The following is a 5,265-nucleotide window of genomic DNA, read 5'->3' as shown; positions in this document are numbered from 1 at the left end:
CTCTTCCTCACTTGGGCACTTCCGCGTCTCTGCGCGAGACCTGGGGGCTGGACCGACGCCCCGGTGCGGCGAGGAGAGGCTGTAGGCTGCTTTCCTTGCCCCTAGAGCGGCTCCAAATACTTGTGTCTTGAGGTTCAGGTCCGCGAGGAACTGAGAGATCGAAATCAGCTGGAAACTTACAAAGTCATTAACAGGGAGGGGCCGCCTCCGGGGGCACTCTGGGTGCGGAGTTCCGCGGAGTTTCCTTTACGGTTGCCTTGACCGACCTCTGTCCCTTAGAGTCCAGTAGCTTTCCAGCCGGGAAGCTGAGAGCAGTAAGGAGTACACATGGCAACGAGTTGAGATGGTTTTATCTCTTGAAACAAGCCTTTTGCTGTTTTGTTCTCTGCTCTCTCTGCTCCTGTCTGTCTCTCTTTCCACTAAATGGCGTTTAACTCCTTTGAAGGGCCTTTTAGAATGTTTACTGTTTACAGCGCTCCTACTAGCAAACAGGCACACCAAGAAAATATTTGTTAAAATAAAAGATTCATTGTTGTTTTTCAATTCACACTTTCATTTACCAAAGTGACACATGACCTTCTAAACAATTAAAGCCGAATATGGAGAAAAGAAGTGAGATGTACCTTGCCTTTTAGCTCTCTGATTGCTAATTATCTATTGCAGAAGGAATAGGAAAACTGTAGAGATCCAGTACGTTGCATTACAATGTTATTTTTCAATCTCCCCTCTTCTATGAATATTGTTCTTGAATCTCTAGACGTTCTGTTTTCTTTTAACAGAAGAAATCTCCCTCATCTGCTTGCTGCTGTTGCTGCTGCTAAGTCGCTTCAGTCGTGTCCGACTCTGTGCTACTCCATAGACGGCAGCCCACCAGGCTCCTCTGTCCGTGGAATATCTAGGTAAGAATACTGGAGTGGGTTGCCATTTCTGTCTCCATCATCTTGCTTACGGTTGGTTTATACCATTGCCACATTCTCTCCATGGCAATAGAGAATGAGGGTTGGTGCTTCAGCCTCTTGAATATGGATTTCCAAGAATTTCTCATTTTGATCTATAATTTCAACTTTATTCCCCCTTTTGTTTGAAATCAGGAAGTCTTCAGTCTCTAGGACAGTCTCTCTGAGATTCTGTGGTGCTAAGTTGGATCTCTTTCTTCTTAAACCCCTCTTTACACACTATAACTTCCTATTACAAAATAGTTACATCTGCCTCTTCCTATTTTCTCAAACATGTTAAGATTTTATTCCCCTCTGTACATTAACATTTTTTTGTTGTTCTTGTACTTTTAATAGCTTTGGTTTTTGTTTTGTTTTAACTACATTTGCTTTCATTTTATTATGATCTCTAAAGAAAAGTACTTTTAATTAGAAAATGTCTATGCATAGCATAAACTATTAGTTGCCTACCCAAAACTCAGCATCTGCTTTTATAGGGTAAAGTAGTGGTTCTCAAGCTTTAATGTGCATCAGAACCACCTGAAATTCTTGTTTAAACTCAATTTGTGAAGCACTATTTTCAATTTTCTGAGTCAGTAGTTTGGGATTGAGCCTGGAATGTGCTTTTCTGATAAATTCAAATGTGATGTTGATAATGTTATCCTATGGACCTCGCTTTAAGAACCACTTGGTTAAGATATCCTATTTCGGTCAGATATTGGGGAGCAGTGCATTCATGGAACAAGGGTCCTAGTCTGAAGTATGAATTTTGATTGGTGGACAATCATGGTGACACCAGCCTGTCTCCTTTGCCTGTTATTGCTGCACATGTTGGCATATTTCTCAGATTTGGCTGAGGAAAAATCTTGAAGATTTCTAGAAAAGCATTCCTACCTAATTTTAAATATAATTGTGTATATATACACACACATACATATATATATATATATATATGTGCTCCGTCTACTAAGCTATGGTTTTTCCAGTAGTCATGTATGGATGTGAGAGTTGGCCTATAAAGAACGCCAAGAACTGAAGAATCAATGCTTTTGAACTGTGGTGTTGGAGAAGACTCTTGAGAGTCCCTTGGACTGCAGGGAGATCAAACCAGTCAATCCTAAAGGAAATTAGTCCTGAATATTCATTGGAAGGACTGATGTTGGTGCTGAAACTCCAATACTTTGGCCACCTGATGCGAAGAACTGACTCATTGGAAAAGACCCAGATGCTGGGAAAGATTGAAGGCAGGAAGGGAAGGGGACAACAGAGGATGAGATGGTTGGATGGTATCACTGACTCGATGGACATGAGTTTGAGCAAGCTCCAGGAGTTGGTGAAGGATAGGGAAGCCTGGCGTGCTACAGTCCATGGGGTCGCAGAGTTGGATATGACTAAGCGACTGAACTGAGCTGAGCTACCAGGGAAGCCTGTATATACATACACAAATACATGTATCAGTTCAGTTCAGTTCAGTCGCTCAGTCGTATCCAACTCTTTGTGACCCCATGAATCGCAGCATGCCAGGCCTCCCTGTCCATCACCAACTCCCGGAGTTCACTCAAACTCACATCCATTGAGTCAGTGATGTCATCCAGCCATCTCATCCTCTATCATCCCCTTTTCCTCCTGCCCCCAATCCCTCCCAGCATCAGAGTCTTTTCCAATGAGTCAACTCTTCGCATGAGGTGGCCAAAGTACTGGAGCTTCAGCTTTCATCATTCCCTCCAAAGAATACACACTTACATATACACACATATATACACAAACATATAGGACTTGTGGGAAGATCCCAAGAACTTGATGACCCCCTTGAGTTGTAGCACTGACCCTGACTTACATAGTTCCAGATGTTTTATTTTATGAAGTCTGGCCTGTGGTTGTGGACTCACCAAGAGTATTTATTTTTGTTTTTCACCTGATTTCTTACTCAAAATGAGCAAGTTTCTATATTGCTGTCCCCTTCTACCTGGATGAGGTTTATGTCTTAATAATTTTACACCATGGTTGTAACTCTTCATGATTCTTGCTTTCTGTTTAAGCTGTTTAAGAGTATTTATTAATAAAAAGTGTGCTTCCCATATGGCGCTAGTGGTAAAGAACCCATCTGCCAATGCAGGAGACTTAAGAGACATGGGTTCAATCCCTGGGTCAGGAAGATCCTCTGGAGGAGGACATAGCAACCCACTCCAGTATTCTTGCCTGAAGAATCCCATGGGCAGAGGAGCCTGGTGGGCTGCAGTCCATAGGGTCACAAAGAGTTGGATGTGACTGAAGCAACTTAGCATGGCACAGCATTAATATAAAGTAATCTTAGCATTGTACCACTGAAAATCTTAAACATATTCTAAAATCCTCTTTTTTGCTCTTTGTTTTCCTGTTTAGGCCAGCTGCTGTAACCAGTAGCTCCAAGAGAGTGCCGCAGCCCCAAGGTGAAGTTGGTATAATAGATTTCCTGGGAAACAGCATAAGGAGGTCTTGACATATGGGTACCTCAGGCTCACCATTAGACAAAATTTTCTATTTTGAGTTATTAATGTAAGCAAAGATTTTTAATTTTCCAAGAGGTCACCATATATGAATTCTTTAGTCATTAACTCTGGGCATAATTTTGGATAATGCTGATGGTATTATCAACCTCAAAATATCAATGACATAGTTTTGTTTTGTTTTTTCATGACACAACAGCCAAATGGAAATGTTCTCTATTGGTGGACTTGGGGCTCTGTTTTACAGCATCACTCAAGGACCCAGGCTCATGGAAATTTCATGTATGGTTTTTGAGATTTTTCTGGGCTTTGACATTGAGTCTGCATAAGAAAGGATAAGTTGTTGCCTATGAAGGGTTTTTATGGGCCAGGTTTGAAATTGATATACATATTTCTGTCTACATTTCCTTGGGCAGAACTCAATTATATGGCCTCACTTGTATCTCTTCAGTAATGAGTTACTAAGGAATTGATTTTTATACCATCTTTATAGGTTTTTTACATATGATTAAAAATAACAAAAAGCTCCTGTTTAACAAACTGTATATTGCCAGATGTATGATAACAGCTACTTATAAAATCATAAATTTGACTTTACCAAAAAATATTTTCATAAATTTTTAATATGGTCTAAATGAGTCAGGCTTCATTTTTAATACTCATATTTTTTCAGGTCCCACTGAAAAGAGAAATGGACATTTTTGAAATTATGATGTACATAACTGCATCTATCAAGATTTTCCAAGAACCTATTGCAACAAAAAAATATAGAATACATAAGGAGGTTGTTAATCCAAAAATAAGAGTTCTGTAATGGTTTTCTACACAAAAAGATTTCTCAGCTATGTTTTTTAAAGATGAGTAGAAGATAGCCATGAGCAAAAGGCAGCAATATATGCCAAGAGACATAGTGTATTTCAGGATTATGAGGGTTAAGTATGGCTGCAGTGCGTGAGGGAGCAAGACATGGAATGGAAAGAGACAGTCTGTGTTAACGCAGAGAAAGTAAACTGTTCACCAAAGTTTGTGTTCTTTCTTCCTTGGTATAGAACTGTTACTGAGAACTGGCCAACTAACATGTGGCCATATGACTGAATTTCAGCCAACAGAGTTTGAGAAGAAACAAATGTTATTACTTCCAAGCTAAGAATCTTAAGCAGCAGGTGAGCCTTCACCATACTGTTTCTCTTCCATCGGTTTATGCTGAGACCCTAAGAGATGACAGAACTACAAAACAGAGGTTTTGTGGCCCTGAAACACTGTGTGAATGAAAGCTGCCCATGGATTAGAAATTTTCACCTTGTCAGTTATGGGGAAGAGAAAGAAAGTTGGAGTGAGAAAAGTCATTACAATTTGTTACAGGAGCTATCAGCATTCAGACTAATCAATTCTGGAAAAGTTGGGCAGGAACCACAAGTTAGAGGTCATACACTGTGCTGAAGAGATTGGGTTTGATCTTGGAGACTGAAGTATGATACAATTTTAAGTATGAAAAAGACACTATTAAGCTCTTGCTTTGCATGCATACTAAGTCACTTCTTGCTTTAAGAAGGACTAAATTGTGACAGAGTGATTTGTAGAGTAGGAAGAGAAAAGAGATCATTTTAGTGACAAAGATACTTTCCTGAAAAATAACGAGAGAGATCGTGTTTAGTGAATTCGGAAAGGAGAAGATGCATTCCAGAGACAGGAAAAAGTAAAAATATAGATGTTGCTTGGTGACAGCAGATTTGGGGGAGGAAAAAGGGAGGGGATTATTTTAAGAATGGCTTCATTTTGAAAAACTGGATAGATGACAGTGCATACATATAGACATCACAGAATGAGATTAGGAGTAAAGTCTA

General features: G+C 39.9%; 1 long non-coding RNA gene across 1 annotated transcript; it reads left to right on the top strand.

Moving 5' to 3' along the window:
• The first annotated feature begins 106 nt into the window (after positions 1–106).
• Positions 107–4,446, top strand: LOC139184147 (uncharacterized). The gene is made up of 3 exons (XR_011567660.1): positions 107–222; positions 780–899; positions 3,318–4,446. It is a non-coding gene; the product is annotated as an uncharacterized lncRNA (long non-coding RNA).
• The last annotated feature ends 819 nt before the right edge of the window (positions 4,447–5,265 follow it).

This window comes from Bos indicus, chromosome 1, assembly GCF_029378745.1.
Source record: "Bos indicus isolate NIAB-ARS_2022 breed Sahiwal x Tharparkar chromosome 1, NIAB-ARS_B.indTharparkar_mat_pri_1.0, whole genome shotgun sequence".
Classification (NCBI taxonomy): domain Eukaryota; kingdom Metazoa; phylum Chordata; class Mammalia; order Artiodactyla; family Bovidae; genus Bos; species Bos indicus.
This window is presented reverse-complemented; position numbering and strand designations above follow the sequence as displayed.